General features: G+C 40.0%; 1 pseudogene; it reads left to right on the forward strand.

Annotated features, from left to right (window-relative positions):
• Positions 1 to 17,903, forward strand: part of LOC132253130 (uncharacterized) — a 157,294-nt pseudogene extending 139,391 nt beyond the window's left edge.
• The last annotated feature ends 598 nt before the right edge of the window (positions 17,904 to 18,501 follow it).

Genomic DNA, 18,501 nt, shown 5'->3' on the forward strand with positions numbered 1-18,501 from the left:
TATTCATAGCATCTGGAGCCCTAAGCTTATGACCTAGAGTCATTCATGTAATCCACAACTGAGTTGTTCATAGTATCAAGGGCCTTGAGCTCATGACCTGGACTCTTTCATGCCATCGATAGCCCAGACTTATGTATAGTATGTAAAGCCCTAATCTCACGACCTGGAGTCTTTCATGTCATCGAAAACCTTAAGTTATGTATAGTATTTAGAGCCCTAAGGTTACAAATTGAAGTCATTCATGTCAACCTCATCTCTTAGTTGTTCATAGAATCTAGAGGCCTAAGCTCATGACCTGAAGTCATTCAAGTTATCCATAATTTTGAGTTGTTAATAGCATCTAAAGGCTTGAGCTCATGACCTAGAGTTGTTCATGTCATCTAGAACCCTAATTTTTTAATAGCATGTTGAGCCCTAAGCTTATGACCCATAGTTGTTCATGTCAATCACAACCTTGAGATGTTCATTCCATGTAGAGCATTGCACTCACATCCCAGAGTCTTTCATGTCAACAACAACCTTTAGTTACATAACCCAGAGTTGTCCATGTATCCATAGCCTTGAGTTGTTAACAGCATTGAGAGGCCTTAGCTCATGATTTAGAATCATTCATGTCAACAACAACCCTGAGTTGTTCATAGCATCTAGAGCCCTAAGCTCCCGAGTTAAAGTCTTTCATTTTATTGATAGCCTTAAGTTGTGCATAACATCTAGAGCCTTGAGCTCACAAATTAGAGTCTTTCATGTCAACCACAACTCTTAGTTTATCATAGACTCTAAAGGCCTAAGCTCATGACCCAAAGTCGTTCATGTCATCCACAAGCCTAAGTTGTTAATAACATCTAGAGCTTAAGCTTGCGACTCGAATTTGTTCATGTCATCCACATCCCTAAGAAGTTCATAACATCTAGAGGCTTGAGCTCATGACATAGCATTCCTATCATCCACAACCCTTAGCGTTTCATAGCATCTAGTGGCTTTAGCTCACGGGATCCTAAGTCATTCATATTATCCACAAATTTGAGTTATTCATAGTATCTAGAGCCTTGGGCTCATGACCCGGAGTAGCTCATGTAATCGACAACCTAGAGTTGTTCATAGAATTTAAAGCCTTGAGCTCATGACCTTGAGCCATTCATGTAAACCATAACCTAGATCTTTTCATAGAATCTTGATCCCTGAGCTCACGACCCAGAGTCGTTCATGTCATCCACAACCCTGAGTTGTTCATAGAATCTAGAGGCCGGAGTACACACGATCGCAACTCATTCATTTCATCCACAACTCCAAGTTGTTCATAGCATCTCGAGCCTTGAGCTTACGATTTGGAGTCGTTCATGTGAACCAAAGGCCTTAGTAGTTCATAGCTTCTAAAGAACTTTCCTTATAGGATCCCAAGTCGTTCATATCACTCATTGATTACTACTCTAAAAGTGATATTTTATAGCTTGTAATTAACTCTTTTAAACACTTTTGAGTAGTAGTTATTACCTTTTAACCCAATTAACATATTAAGGACCTTTGCAATCATTTCTAATCAAATTGTGTAAGTTTTGGTGTTTTTGTTAGTAATTTGATCACCAAAGCAATCCAAGATTAAGGAGAGTTCTTTGGAATCCATGGCAAAGCAATGGAAAGCTCAGAAACATGAAGAACAGAAGCTTTGAAGTCCTTTGCCATAAGCAAATCCTGAATGCAAGGAGGGGAAGCAAAGAGAAATCTAACATGAAACATTCTAGATGACAGTCATGTCAGCCACTTTTGGAGTATTTCATGGAGTTCAATTTATGCATGCTATATGTCATTTCGAAGCTCAGGAAGTCAAAAATCCAATTCTTTAAACAGTGCATGATTCGGAGTTGAAATGAAGGAGTTACAGCCATTGGAAGCCGATCACTCCAAGCTAAAGGAAAATTTTGCACAACTGCGAAATTAGCCTTAGGCTGCGAAAATGGTGTCCTTTTGCTGCGAAATTTCGCAGCCCTCTTGCACGCACGACTTCGGTGTTCTCCTGAAGCTTCCCGATATTTGCGACCGACATTTTGAGATATTTTGCTTTAGATATTTGATGTCTAAATCCCCAAACTCTCATTGTAACCCACCTATCATAGGATTCCTTAGTCTTTAAGTAAGAATAAAGGGTGAATAACCTCTTATATATAGTTGTAATTTTCTTTACACACCATCATCATGTAATCGACGAAAGGAAGAAATATATTTTACAGAGCACTTGCTCTGTTTTTCCTTCATATTTTTGTTTTCTGGTTATTTTTATTTCTAGCAAATCAAAGTCTGAGGATTTTTCCTCAGAGGATGAGTGGCTAGGCTCTTTGTCTCTTGGAGTGAAGAAAGTCGAGTAAGTTTCCACATGCATAAATTGGAAGTTTTGTTGTTTTAGTTTTTAATGAAGAGAAAGTGTGACCCATTAATGGTTTTTATCTTTTTAGTTAACTTAAAACACCTTTAAATCACCTGGGCCAACACTTGGTAAGGCAAGTGATCTCCATCCATTGAGATGCACTAGTTTATCTCTTGCGAGCCTTTGGGAGGTGGTTTAAAGGTAGGATTTTCTAGAATAGCCAACACTTGGTAAGCTTTTGGACTCCAAGGAGACATCCATTAGTTATCTCTTGCGAGCTTTTGACGGGTAATCCAAGGTTAAAGATCACCTTGAATGGTAAATGCTAGGTGAGAGGCATGAGCCATTGCAAGATGCATCAATGAGAGGGATTTAGTGTTTGAACCCATTAAGGGGAAGCATTTGTACCACACCGGTTAGAGAATTAACTATATGTTAATTCTCTAATGCGAGGAAAAGAAACAAGTGACCGAAACTCTCTTTTTGTATGAGGAACCTAAGCCTAGTGATCTGAAACTCCAAGAAACACTTTTCTTTGTAATTAAAATCAGTTACTATTTTTGGTTAGCTTAAAACCAATCCTTTTTCCACCAAAGATTATGTTTTCTTTTAAAACTAACCTTGAAATGAAAAAGCACCAATTCAGCTTTGAATTGATATCAATTGTGAAGTGAAAACCCATCCCAGTGAACGACCCTAGAGCCACTATGCTATGCTAGATAAGGCTATCCTAGTACATGGTATAATAGGTTATAAATTTTGTTGATTACTCCCTAAGGACCAAAATCAAGGGACACTAGCTGGACATCAATCAGTTGAGACACCAATTGGGAACGTATCACTCATAACTCTAGATTGTTTGTAGCATCCAAAGTCCTAAGCTCACGACCCTGCGTAGCTCATGTCATCTATAGCCCTAAGTTGTTCATAGCATCTACAACCCTGAGCTCATGACTCAGAGTAGCTCATCTCATCCACACCCTTGAGTTGTTTATAGAATTTAGAGTCCTGAGTTTATGACCTAGAGTCATCCATGTCATCCATAACCCTGAGTTGTTCATAACATCTATAAGCTTGAGTTCATGATGCAGAATTGTTCATATCGTCCATAGCCTTGAGCAGTTCATAGTATTTAGGGGATGAGCTCACAGGATCTTAAGTTTTTCATATCATTCATAACTCTTACATGTTCATAGCATCTAAAGCCCTCAGCTGATGATGACCTAAGGTTTTTTAGGTCAACCACAACCCTGTGCTATTCATAGTATATGGAGCCTTGAGCTCATGACCCAATGTCATTAATGTCATTCACAACCTTGAGTTGTTCACACCATCAAGAGCCCAAATCTTATAACCCATAGTTATTCATATCATCCACAACCTTGAATTGTTCATCACATCTAAAGCCCTAATCTCATGACCTAGAGTCATTCATTTTATCCACAACCCTTATCCATTCATAGCATTTAGAGGCTTGAGCTAATGATGCAGAATCGTTAATATCATCCATTGCCATAAGCGATTCAAAGCATCTAGAGGCTTGAGCTCACGGGATCCCGAGTCATTCATATCATCCATAACTCTAACCTGTTCATGACATCTAGATCCCTAAGCTCATGACCTGGAGTTGTTCACTTCAACCAAAGCCTTGAGCAGTTCATATCATCTAAAGACATGCACTCACGGAATCTTGAGTTGTTCATATCATTCATAACTCTAAGTTGTTCATAACATCCAAAGCCTTGACGTCACGACCCGAAGTAGCTCATGTCATCCACAACCCTGAGTTGTTCATAGCATCTAAGCCTTGAGCTCATGACTCAGAGTAGTTCATCTCACCCACACCCCTAAGTTTTTCATAGCATCTAGAGCCATAAGCTTACAGCCCAAAGTCGTTCATGTCAACCACAACCTTGAGGTGTTCATAGTATCTACAGTGCTAAGCTCATGACCTAGAGTCGTTAATGTCATCCACAACCCTAAGTGGTTAACAACATCTAGAGGCTTGAATTGACAGGATCTTGAGTCATTCATATCATCCATTGGCTTGAGTGGTTTAAAGCATCTAGAAGCTTGAGCTCATGGGACCCTGAGTCATTCATATCATCCATAACTCTGACTTATTCGTGGCATTTAGATCCCTAAGATCACAACCTGGAATTGTTCACCTCAACCAAAGCCTTGAGCGGTTCATACCATTTAGAGACATATGCTCACGGGATCCTTAGTCGTTCATATCATTCATAACTCTAAGTTGTTCATAACATCCAAAGCCTTGAGGTCACGACCCGGAGTAGCTCATGTCATCCATATCCCTAAGCTGTTCATAACATTCAAGCCTTGAGATCATGAGTTGGAGTTGTTCATCTCATCCACACCCATGAGTTTTTCATAGCATCTAGAGCCTTGAGCTTACGACCCAAAGTTCTTCATGTCAACCATAACCCTGAGGTGTTCATAGTACCTAGAGCACTAAGCTCACAATTTAGAGTCGTTAATGTCATCCACAATGCTAAGTGGTTCACAACATCTAGAGCCCTGAATTAACGGGATCTTGAGTCATTCATATCATCCATTGCCTTGAGCGGTTCAAAGCATCTAGAGGCCTGAGTTCACGGGATCTTGAATCATTCATATCATCCATAACTCTGACCTATTCATAGCAACTAAGCTCAAGACCTAGAGTTGTTCACCTCAACTAAATCCTTGAGTGGTTCATATCCTCTAGAGACCTGCACTCACGGGATCCAGAGTCATTCATATCATTTATAACTCTAAGTTGTTGATAACATCCAAAGCCTTGAGGTCACAACTCGAAGTAGCTCATGTCATCCATAGCCCTCAGCTGTTCATAACATCCAGGCCTTGAGCTCACGACCCGGAGTAGTTCATCTTATACACATCCATGAGTTTTTCATAACATCTAGAGCCCTGAGCTTACGACCCAGAGTTGTTCATGTCAACCACAACCTTGAGGTGTTCATAGTATCTAGAGCACTAAGCTCACGACCCAGAGTAGTTAATGTCATCTGCAACCCTAAGCGGTTCATAGCATTTAGAGGCCTGAATTGACTGGATTCTAATTCATTCATATCATCCATAACTCTTAGTTGTTCATTGTTTCTAGAGCCTTGAGCTCACAGCCCAAATTCTTTCATGTCAATCATAACCCTGACCCATTCACAACATTTAGTGGCTTGAGCTCATGATGCATAATCTTTCATAGAATTTGTAACCCTGAGTGGTTTATAACATCTAGAGGCCTAAGCTCACTAGATCCTAAGTCGTTCATATCATCCATAATTCAAGGTTGTTTATAGCATCCAGAGCCTTGAGCTCACCACTCGGAGTGGCTCTTGTCATGCATAGCCCTGAGTTGTTCATAGCATCTAGAGCCTTAAGCTCACGACCAGGAGAGTCAGACATGTCAACCATAACACTTGATTGTTCATAGTATCTAAAGCCCTAAGCTTTCAATCTAGAGTCGTTCATGTTATCCACAACCTTGAGTTGTGCATAGCATCTAGATCCCTAATGTCCTAATTCGGAGTCTTTCATGACATTGATAGACCTAAGTTGTGCATAGTATTTAGAGCTTTGAGCTCATGACCCGGTGATTTGTCCCCAATTGGTGTTCTACTTTGATTTAATCCTCATACGGGAGTTATCACCAAAATTTATAAACCTAATTCACCATATACTAGGGTAGCATAGCTAGCATAGCATAGTGGTTCTAGGATCATCCACAGGGATGGGTTTTCATTTCACACGTGATATTAGTTACAACACTGAAATGGTGGTTTTTCTTTTATGAGTTTGCTTTAAAAGAAACCATAATGATGGTTGAAAAATGGGTTGGTTTTAAGCTACCCAAAAATAGTACTGATATTAATTACAAAGAAAATGTTTCTTGGAGTTTCAAGTCACTAGGTTCAGGTTTCTTATACAAAATGGGAGATTCTGAATCTTTTCCTTGCATTGGGGATTTAAACTATAGTTATTTCCCGAACCAGTGTGTTACATTGCTTCCCATTAATGGTTTCAAACACTAAAATCCTCTCACTGATGCATCTTGCAATGGTTCATACCTCTCACCTAGTATTGGCTATTCAAGGTGATCTTTAACCTTGGATTACCCTTCAAAAGCTCACAATAGATAACTAATGGATGTCTCCAGGGAGTCCGAAAAGCTTACCAAGTGTTGGCTATTCTAGGTAATCCTACCTTTAAACCACCTCCCAGAGGCTCGCAAGAGATAACTAATGGATCTTTATGGATTGACTCCGAAAACCTTACCAAGTGTTGGCCCAGGTGATTATAAGGGATTTTAAGTTAACTAAAAATATAAAAACCATTAACGGGTCATAACTTCTCTTCATTTAAAACTGAAACAAGGAAAAACTCTCACTTTTGTATCTGGATCCCTTACCTAGCTTCCTCCAGTCCAAGAAACAAAAAGCCTAGCCACTCATCCTCTGAGAAAACATCATCAGAGGGTGTTTGGCTAGAAAGAAAATAAAATCAAAATGAGTAGGTAAGGCAAAGCAAAATTCTGTATATTTCTTACTAAAAATGTACAAGTGATCCCCAAGAATTTCTTTCGAGATTCTCCGATATATTACAAAAAGAGATAACTTAAAACATATATAGAGAGATATTTTTAACCCCTCAATTAGATATCCTAAATATCTAAAAAGATCTTTAGCTGATTACAAGGAGAGAATAGGGAATTACACAAAATATCTTGAGATAAAAATCTAACGGAGTCGATGCAAAAATATCAGGAAGATTTCGCAAGGTTGCGAAATTCATCAGTTTCGCAAGGCTTGTGAAATTCCTTCTTAGCTTGTGAAAATTTCGCAAGGGGTTGCGAAATTCATTCATGGGAAATTCACAAGCTTGCGAATATTTCGCAAGAGGTTGCAAAATTCACGAATGTAAATTCCTTCTCTGATTCTCTTCCTTGCATACTTGATTGATTTGGAAAAGGCTTCCAAGCTCTCCCAAACTTGGATTCTTCATGTAATTTAGCTTCAATCTTGCTTTTTCATCAACCATACCAAGTTCTCCCTCGTTCTTGGCTTGTTTTAATGATAAAAAAGCTATTAAAAACATCAAAACTTGCCATAAACTTATTCGTAACACTTGCAAGGGTCCTTAATGTGCCAATTGAGTCAAAAGGTAATAAATACTACTCAAAAGTGTTTGAAAGAGTTTATAAGAAGCTATAAAAGAGCATTTTTTGAGTAGTAATCACCCGGAGTCTTTCATGTCATCGATAATTCTGAGTTGTGCATAGCATCTAGAGGCTTGAGCTCATGTCCTAGAGTCTTTGAGGTCGATCATAACCCTGAGTTGTTCATAGACCAGAGCTTCTCACTGATTACTACCCAAAAAGTGCTATTTTGCACCTTTAATTCATTATGTTTTAAGCACTTTTGTGTAGTAGTTCTCCATCTTTATTCCAATTGGCATGTTAAGGACCTAGCAATGACTTCTAATCAAAATTTTGGTTAGTTTTAGTGTTTTGATAGCTTTTTGGATCATTAAGACAAGCCAAGTAAAGGAGTGAAGCAAAGAGGAAAAACAAACAGAATGAAGAAAACAGAGGACAGCAGCTGTAGTCTTCCTTCGCACTTTTGGAGTACTTCCCAAACTCCATTTTTACATGCTATTACCATTTCAAATCTCAGGAAGTCAAGAATCCAACGCTTCAAACTGTGTACGATTTGGAGCTGAAATGAGGAAGATATGGCCTTCGGAAGACAACTGCTCCAGGCTTGTGCGAAATTCGCACAACACCTTCAGGTTGTGCGAAATTTGCACAACACCTTCAAGTTGTGCGAAATTTGCACCAGCCCATGCGTGGTGCGAATTCTCCTCTTGTTTTGCCGATTCCACTTTAGTTTTTTTCTTATGTATTTTTTGATGTAATTTCCTTTCTTGTCCTTGTAACTAGCCAATCACAAGCTTTGCTTTTGTAAAGACTATAAGAGGGGTGGAAATCATCTCTCGACAACATGTTATGTTTTACACTTAGTGAAATACAGAGCTCTCTCGTTTTCCTTTTCTCTCTACTATTTTCTTTTTCTTGGAAGCCAAACAACCTCTGAGGATGTTTTCCCAGAGGATGAGAGGCTAAACTTTTAGTTTCTTGGAGTGAAGGAAGCTAGGTGAAAAGTCCAGATGCTAAAGTGGAAAACTCTCGTGCATTAAATACAGGTAGTTGGAATTCATAAATGGCTTTTAAATCTAAAGTTTTGCTTTAAATCCCTTAGAATCACTTTGAATGGCCAATACATGGTAAGCTTCAGGTCTCTGTGGATGCTTATTGCTAGATCCACATCAGTCCATTAGTTATCATGTACGAGCCATTGGAAAGTGGCTCAAGGTGAAGACCCACAGTGTCTAAAGCCATTAATGGAACTTGACTACCATTTCTATTGACTTTTTATGGATTAAATCTTCATTTTTAAACCTATACCGGTTCGGGAAACAACCATCCTTTATGTTGTTGTCCCCAATGCGAGAAGAAAAATCCGGAATTTCCCACTTTGCATTCTGAATTTGATCATAGCAACCTCTAGCTCCGGGAAACTTTCTTTCTTCCATTTTTACCTAGTTTTATGTTAGTTTAGTTTCAAACACCTTTCAAAACAAATTTTATTTTCTTTTAAACTTTAAGTTTTTAACAAAGGAAATCACCAAATTCAATTTCTAATCTTGAGTATATCACTGGTAGAATGAAAACCCATCCCAGAGTTCGACCCTAGAGCCACTATGCTATAGTAGCTTTGCTACGCTAGTATGAGGTCATAGGTTTTATAAATGTTTTTTATTAAAAGACCCGACTGGACTTTCATGGAATCACTCACCTAGAGTCATTATTTTATTCCACATCCTTGAGTTGTTTATAGCATTTAGAGCCCTAAGGTCACGACCCGGAGTCATTCATGTCAACCACAAGCCTGAGCTATTCATATTATCTAAAGCCCCGAGTTCATAGCCCTAAGCTATCAACAACAGCCCTAAGCTATTCATAGCATCTAGAGCATTAAGATCATAACTCAATGTTATTCATCTCAACCATAGAAAAAATGTGTTCATTGCATCTAGAGCCTTGATTACTACTCAAAAAGTGTTATTTTATAGCTTGAAATTAACTGTTTTAAACACTTTTGAGTAGTAGTTAATACTTTTTAACTCAATTGGCACATTAAGGAACCTAGCAAGGGTTACTAATAAGTTTTTGGCTAGTTTTGGTGTTTTTGGTAGCTTTTTTGTCATTGAAACAAGCAAAGAATGAGGGAGAATTTTGTGCAATCCATGGCAATGCAAGTTGAAGCTTAAATACATGAAGAATCTGAGTTTTGGAGCACTTCATAGCCTTTTCCAACCTTGCCAATAGATTGCCGAGCCAATAAGAGATGCAAGGAAGAAAACTAGAGGAAGAAATCCAACGTGTAGCAGACATGCGAAAATTTCGCATAGCATGACAAATCAAGAGGAAGAGTAGTTGCAGGACTGAGTGAAGGACAATTTTGCACAATGTGCAAAATTTCGCACACCCTGCAAAACCACAAGATGCAAACAAAAATGAATTTCACATACCATGCGAAATTTTGCATGGTCTGCGAAATCTTCCTGTGCACCGACTTCGTTAGATTTTTATCTCTAGATTTTTGTGTAAATTACTATTTTCTCCTTGTAATCAACCAATGATAGGATTTCTTGGTTAGGAACTATAAAGGGGGGTAGGACAGACCTCTCTATATAATATCTTTTTGTATAATCTTTTGGATAGACGACACTTGTAATTCCCGGAAGGAAGAAATATACAGAGCCCTTGCTCTGCCTTTCCTTCTCATTTTGTTTTCATTTTTCTTTCTAGCTAAACAACCTCTGAGTATGATTTCTTAGGGGATGAGTGGCTAAGTTTTACATTTCTTGGAGTGATGGAAACTAGGTGAAGGACCCGGATGCAAAGGTGGGAGTTTTCTTTGCTTTAAATGAAGGTAGTTGTTAACCATTAATGGTTTTTATTTCAAGGTTTAGCTTTAAATCCCTTAGAATCACCTTGAATGGCCAATACTTGGTAAGCTTTCTTGATTCTATGGATGCTTATTACTAGATCCATGGATGTCCATTAGTAATGAAATACGATCCATTGGAAGGTGGTTCAAGGTGAGAATCACCTTGAATGGCCAATACTTAGTAAGCTTTTCAGATTCTATGGATGCTTATTGCTAGATCCATGGATGTTCATTAGTTATCAAGTACGAGCCATTGGAAGGTGGTTCAAGGTGAGGGTCTTTAGTGTTTGAAGCCATTAATGGGAAGCAACTACCATTTTTTCATGAACCCTTTGGATCAAATCTTAATTGCTAAATACAAAATTGGTTCGGGAGATAACCATCCTTTATGTTATTGTCCCAAATGTGAGGAGAAGATCCGAAATCTCCCCCTTTGCCTAAGGAACCCGATCCTAGTGACCTAAAGCTCCAAGAGATATTCTCTTTGTAGTTAACTTAAATTTTTATTTTTGCTTAACTTAAAATCAATTTTTTCAACCACAATTCCAATTTCTTTAAAAGCTAATTTTCATAAGGAAAAACACCATTTCATTAACTTCACTAAAGTCACTTGTACAAAGAAAACCCATCCCTGTGGACGATCCTAGAGCCACTATACTATAGTAGTCATGCTACCCTAGTGTAAGGTGATTTAGGTTTTATAAATTTTGTTGATAACACCCGTCTAGCGCAAGAATCAAACGGTGTCGTTGTTGGGGACGAATCAAATGGCGTCGTTGCCGGGGATGGTGCCAAAGTCATTGACTTTACTTTTGGTGAACACTTGTGATCTTCATCACAAGTTTGGTGATTTTTCTTTTACTAATTCTTTTTCTTTGTCTCTATTTCAGCTTATCTTTTATTTAGTTTTTAGCTAACCTTAACCTCTTCCTAGAATTGTATTTCTTTTGTTTTCTTTGTGTTTGTTTCAGTGATCTCTACTTGTGCATGCCCTATTGGATAAGAGATTTTGAGGGAAGACTTGTGAAGATTGAAACTCCTTAAGAAACTGAGTTAGAAGTGTGCTTGAACATCATGGATGTTCCACCTGAAGACCAGAATAGCCAACATGGTCAAGAGGATAATTTCAATGGATACCGATCCATGAGGGACCACATGCATCCACCTCGTATGAGTGCACCTTCATGCATAGTGCCTCCCACTGAGCAGCTAGTAATCCGACCTCACATTGTGCCACTCCTACCTACTTTCCATGGGATGGAAAGTGAGAATCCCTACTCGCATATTAAGGAATTTGAGGAGGTTTGTAATACATTCCAAGAAGGAGGAACTTCAATTGACTTGATGAGGCTCAGGCCAAGATTAGGCTCAATTCTCTAAGGCCAAGGAGTATCCGAACTTGGATTGATTTGCAAGCCGAGTTTCTCAAGAAGTTTTTCCCTACTCATAGGACCAATAGTTTGAAAAGACAAATTTTGAACTTTTCAGCTAAAGAGAATGAGAAATTCTATGAGTGTTAGGAGAGGTACATGGAAGCTATTAATGCTTGTCCTCACCATGGCTTTGACACATGGCTCTTAGTGAGCTATTTTTACGATGGTATGTCTTCTTCAATGAAGCAACTCCTAGAAACTATGTGTGGAGGAGACTTCATGAGTAAGAATCCGGAGGAAGCCATGAAGTTTTTGAGTTATATGGCTGAAGTTTCAAGAGGATGGGATGAACCAAACGCTAGAGAGGTGGGAAGAATGAAGTCTCAACCTAATGCTAAGGGTGGGATGTATGTTTTGAATGAAGACATTGACATGAAGGCAAAGGTTGCAGCTATGGCAAGGAGATTTGAAGAGCTAGAAATGAAGAAGGTATAAGAAGTGCAAGCCATTTTTGAGACATCAGTGCAAGTTATGCCTTGTTCCATTTGTCAATCTTATGAGCACTTGATAGAGGAGTATCCTACCATTCTAGCAGTGAGAGAGATGTTTGGTGATCAAGCAAATGTTATTGGTCAATTCAAGCCCAATAACAATGCTTCATATGGCAACACCTACAATTCAAATTGGAGGAACCATCCAAAATTCTCTTGGAAACCAAAGCCACCTCAGTACACACAACCTCCTCAAGCACCTCAATAAGTCTCGAATCTTGAACAAGCTATTGTGAACCTTAGCAAGGTTGTGAGAGACTTTATGGGAGATCAGAAGTCCATCAATGCTCAACTGAATCAGAGAATTGACAGTGTGGAGAGTACATTGAACAAAAAGATGGATGAGATGCAAAATGACCTGTCTCATAAGATAGACAATGTCTAATACACAATCTCAATGCTTACAAATCTCAACACAGTGCAAGAGAAAGGAAAGTTTCCTTCTTAACCTCATCAAAATCCCAAGGGTATCCATGAAGTGGAATCTCAAGAGGGAGAATCTTCAAAGGTGAGGGAAGTCAAATCAGTTATCACCTTGAGGAGTGTTAAACAGGTTGATCAACCCATATCCAAGCCAAAGCATGATGAAGAGAGTGTAGCAGAAAAAGAAAAGAGTGAGTAAATCAAAGAAAAAAGAAAAGGGAAAAGTACAAAGAAAGATGACCATGATTCTAGTATGGATGAAGAACCCGAGAGGATAATCATCAAGGAAGATACGATGAAGAAACACATGCCTCCACCTTTCCCCCAAGCTTTGCATGGTAAAAAGGGAACCAATAATGCATCAGGAATTTTTGAAGTGTTGAGGCAAGTGAAGGTCAATATCCCTTTGCTAGACATGATCAAACAAGTGTCGACATATGCAAAATTCTTGAAGAACTTGTGCACTATAAAGAGAAGGTTGAATGTGAACAAGAAAGCCTTCTTGACTGAGCAAGTGAGTGCCATCATACAGTACAAGTCTCCAGTGAAGTACAAAGATCCGGGCTGCCCTACCATCTCAATGAGTATTGGAGGGACATGTGTGGAGAAAGCTTTGTTGGACTTGGGAGCAAGTGTGAATTTGCTACCTTACTATGTCTATAAGCAGTTGGGACTTGGAAAGTTAAAGCCAACATCCATCACTCTATCTCTGACAGATAGATCAGTGAAGATTCCAAGAGGGATGATCGAAGATGTCTTGGTTCAAGTTGACAAATTCTACTATCCAGTGGATTTTGTTGTTCTTGATACAGATCTGGTTGTCAAATGAACTAATTATGTTCCTATCATACTTGGAAGATAATTCCTAGCTAAATCAAATGCAATCATCAATTGTAGGAATGGAGTCATGCAACTCAAGTTTGGAAACATGACATTAGAGCTCAACATCTTCCATTTGTGCAAGAAGCATATCCATCCAGAAGAAGAAGAAGGTCTAGAGGAAGTGTGCATGATTGCCACTTTAGTGGAGGAGCATTGTGATTAGAGAATGCAGGAGGATTTGATTGAGAGTCTTGGGGATCTTGATGAAGGGTTACCTGAACCCTCAGATTTTCTTGCTACCCTGTCTCCTTGGAGGAGGAGAGAAGAAATTCTACCCTTATTCAATGAGGAGGAGACACAAAGAGCTGCTAAGGAGGATACCCTAAAGCTTATTCTTAAGTCACTAGAGTTGAAGTATGCATACTTGGAAGAAGACAAGTAGTGCCCTGTTGTTATATCTTCAGCTTTTACCATTCATCAGGAGGATTGTCTACTTGAAGTCCTTAGAAGATGTAAGAAGGCAATAGGGTGGCCAATTTCTGATTTGAAAGGGATCAGCCCTTTAGTCTGCACCCATCATATTTACATGGAGGATGAAGCAAAGCCAGTTCGTCAACCTCAGAGAAGGTTGAACCCTCACATGCAAGAGGTGGTGTGAGGTGAAGTTCTTAAGCTGCTTCAGGCCGGTATTATCTACCCTATATTAGATAACCCATGGGTGAGTCCCACTCAAGTTGTGCCAAAGAAGTCTGGGATCACGGTGGTGCAAAATGATAAGGGAGAAGATGTCTCTACATGCCTCACTTCAGGTTGGAGGGTGTGTATCGATTACAGGAGATTGAATGTAGTGACAAGGAAGAACCATTTCCCATTGCCCTTTATTGATTAGGTGCTTGAGAGGGTCTCTGGGCATCCTTTTTATTGTTTCTTGGATGGCTACTCTAGGTACTTTCAGATAGAAATTGATGTTGAAGACCAGGAGAAGACCACTTTCACGTGCCCATTTGGCACCTATGCATACAAGATAATGCATTTCGGTTTATGCAATGCACCCACAACTTTCCAAAGATGCATGTTAAGCATTTTTAGTGATATGGTGGAGCGTATTATGGAAGTCTTTATGAATGATATCACCATATATGGAAGTGCATTTGATGAATGCTTGGTCAACTTAGAAGCTGTTCTGAACTGATGCATTGAGAAAGACTTAGTGCTTAACTGGGATAAGTGCCATTTCATGGTACAACAAGGGATTGTCCTTGGGCACATAATCTCCAAGCAAGGCATTGAAGTTGACAAAGCAAAGGTTGAACTAATTGTCAAGTTGCCATCCCCAACAAATGTCAAAGGAGTAAGGCAATTCCTTGGCCATGCCGGGTTCTATAGGAGGTTTATCAAGGATTTCTTTAAGCTTGCAAGGCCTCTTTGTGAACTATTGGTGAAGGATTCTAAATTCATATGGGATGATAGATGCTAAATGATTTTTGAAGAATTGAAGCTATTTCTGACAACCGCACCAATAGTGAGGGCTCCCAACTGGCAATTGCCCTTTAAGGTAATGTGTGATGCCAGTGACTTTGCCATAGGAGTTGTTCTTAGGCAAAGAGAAAATGTAAAACCCTATGTGATCTACTATGCGATCAAGACATTGAATAGGGCGCAAAGAAACTACACAACCACCGAGAAAGAATTGTTAGCTGTAGTTTTTGCCTTGGATAAGTTTCGTGCTTACTTAGTGGGGTCCTTCATTGTGGTTTTCACTGATCACTCTGCTTTGAAGTATCTGTTGACTAAGCAAGATGCTAAAGTAAAGTTGATTAGATGGATCATCTTTCTTCAAGAGTTCAATCTCCAGATCAAAGACAAGAAAGGAGTGGAGAATGTGGTAGCAAACCACCTTTCAAGGCTAGCTATCGCACATAATTCTCATGGTTTTCCCATCAATGATGATTTTCCAGAGGAGTCTCTCATATTGGTGGAAGTTGCTCCTTGGTATGCTCACATTGCTAACTACCCAGTCACAGGTGAAGTTCCAAGAGAGTGGAAAGCATAAGATAAAAAGTACTTCTTTGAAAAAATTCATGCCTACTATTGGGAAGAGTCATTTCTATTCAAGTATTGTGTGGATCAGATAATAAGGAAATGTGTTCCTAAAGAAGAGCAACAGGGGATCCTCAATCATTGCCATGAAAATGCATGTGGAGGCCACTTTGCTTCTCAGAAGACAACCACCAGGGTGTTACAATCGGGTTTCTATTGGCCATCACTTTTCAAAGATGCCCACACCATGTGCAAGAGTTGTGATCGATGCCAGAGGGTTGGGAAGTTGACACGTAGGAACATGATGCCTTTGAACCCCATTTTGATAGTTGATCTTTTTTATGTTTGGGGCATTGACTTCATGGGCTTATTCCCTATGTCTATTAACTACTCTTACATCTTGGTGGGAGTAGATTATGTTTCTAAGTGGGTTGAGGCAATCCCATGCAAGCACAATGACCATAGAGTGGTTCTCAAGTTTCTCAAGGATAACATCTTCTCAAGATTTGGGGTTCCCAAAGCCATAATTAGTGATGGGGGTACTCATTTTTGCAACAAGCCTTTTGAAACTCTCCTAGCCAAGTATGGGGTGAAGCATAAGGTAGCTTACCACCCTCAAACTAGTGGGCAAGTTGAGTTAGCAAACCAGTATATTAAAAACATATTGATGAAGGTGGAGAACATGAACAGAAAAGATTGGTCTGCCAACCTGCTTGATTCATTATGGGCATATAGAACAGCTTACAAGACCATTCTTGGGATGTCTCCTTATCGCCTAGTCCATGGCAAAGCATGTCATCTCCCTGTGGAATTGGAATACAAGGCTTGGTGGGTAATCAAGAAACTCAACATGGATTTGAGCAGAGCATGGATGAAGAGTTTCTTAGACCTTAATGAGTTGGAGGAACTGAGAAATGATGCCCACATCAATTCAAAAATTGCAAAAGAGAGATTGAAGAGGTGGCATGATCAGTTGGTTTCCCACAAAGATTTTCAAAAGGGATAAAGAGACTTGCTCTTTGACTCCAAGCTTCACATCTTTCCGAGCAAGCTGAAATCAAGGTGGATAGGTCCTTTTACCATTCACCAAGTGCACTCAAATGGAGTAGTGGAACTACTCAACTCCAACAACACCAGTAGCTTCAAAGTGAATGGCCACTGTCTCAAGCCCTTTATGGAGCCTTTTTCTCGTGACAAGGAGGAATTCATCCTCCTTGATCCACATCAAGCTTGACAAGACCAGTTTTTGGATGGACTTAGTCTTTCTAAAGACTATCAAGTCCATATCTTTTTATTTTACTTTTGATTTGAGAGTTTTCTTGTATTGTAACTTGTTTTTATTTTGATTTCTTACTTTAATTTCATTTTGGTTTGATTTAACTTAGCATTTTGATGATCAATTTCAGAGGGGACTTCAAAGCAGTTGGGCATGTCCTTAAAGATTCTTGGTAGAGGAAAAACCCCAAAGAAAAAAAAATCACCAAGGCATTTCGCACACCCTTACGAAATTGCAGGGTATACGAAACCTTTCTCAAATAGTAAGGTTAGCTACTGCCAGTTTTGAGCCCTTTAAATTCCATTTCACATTGCCAACACTGTGCGAAACACCCTTGCGAATTTATTTTTAAATACCTCCCCAACCCTAACTCCCCCATTTCGTAAGCACCCTCTCATTGCGAATCTTTTTTCCACCTTGCGATCTCTTCACAGTGTCACCCTGTGCCTCTGTTCTGGTTCCACTCTCTGTTCGCACGCCCCCCCCCCCCTCGCGTCTCACTCCTCCGTCCCTCTCCCATTCGACACCTCCCTTCGAGCACGGACCCGAGGGGCCCTTGCTGCCCCTTCCCAGAGTTGCACTCCAAGGCAGAGAGCCTCCTCTGCTTGGGTGCCTCGTGATTCGCCACCTTAGTAGGCCACCATAGAGGCCCCGCAGATTTCCCCTTCGGAGGGTGGAGTGCTCGCTAGTCCCTCTTCTTCTGCTCCTCAGTGCAAGTATGAGACTAGGAGACCAGCTACTACACAAGGGGCAACTGCTTCGCGCCCTCAGAGTTCAGTGCGGAACCCTCATGCTAAGAGGGCCAGGACTTCAGGCCCAAGCGAGTCATCTAGAGCTTCACAGCCTGAGCCTCTTATAGTTACACATGCTCGAGCTCCTGTAGATTCTGAGCTTCCTTTCAACATGTCATCGGGGTCTATTATCAGACGCCCAATGCTCACAGCACTGCCCATTGAGGGCAACTCAGATTGTAGATCAAGACTTTTCCACTCGGAGTCCTATTTTGATCAGGAGGCCTTCCGATAGAAGCCTGAGCTCCGAGACTCTTATGGCCTACTGTAGAGGTACTATCTTAAGCAGCTTATCACTCTTAGTGAGTTCTTTTATCCCAGAGTAGTATTAGACTTTTACTAGTCCATGACTACTCGTGCCATCCCGAGTCCTACCTCGATTCACTCCACCATTGATGGATGTCATGGTATCCTCGAGGCCAGAGATATTGCAGAGGCTCTACAAATTACTTTCAAGCCAATTGATCCATCTGTTTTCCGCCAGTGGTCCCCAGTATCTTAGAAGGACATGGTTCACATTTTATACAGATTCGATCCTTCTTCGGAAGGAGCTTCCACCTGGGATGCTCCTCATAGATGTGGTGCTACGCTCCAACTTCTTTCCCCTACAACATTCGATACAGAGGTGAAGAGCTATCTTAGATGCTTTGTTCCACATATCAGTAGGCTTCTACTTTAGCCCACACGACTAGGTCATGACCTCCCTTGTCAACTTTGAGGAGAAGGTCCATATGAAGAAGCTTCAGAGGGCGGACACCATTCCATTGCTATTCCCGAGGTTACTTTCCTAGATCTTGGAGCATATGGGTTTTTCTACTGAGCCTCAGTACGAG

This window comes from Vitis vinifera, chromosome 18 (genome assembly GCF_030704535.1).
Source record: "Vitis vinifera cultivar Pinot Noir 40024 chromosome 18, ASM3070453v1".
In the NCBI taxonomy this organism is placed as follows: domain Eukaryota; kingdom Viridiplantae; phylum Streptophyta; class Magnoliopsida; order Vitales; family Vitaceae; genus Vitis; species Vitis vinifera.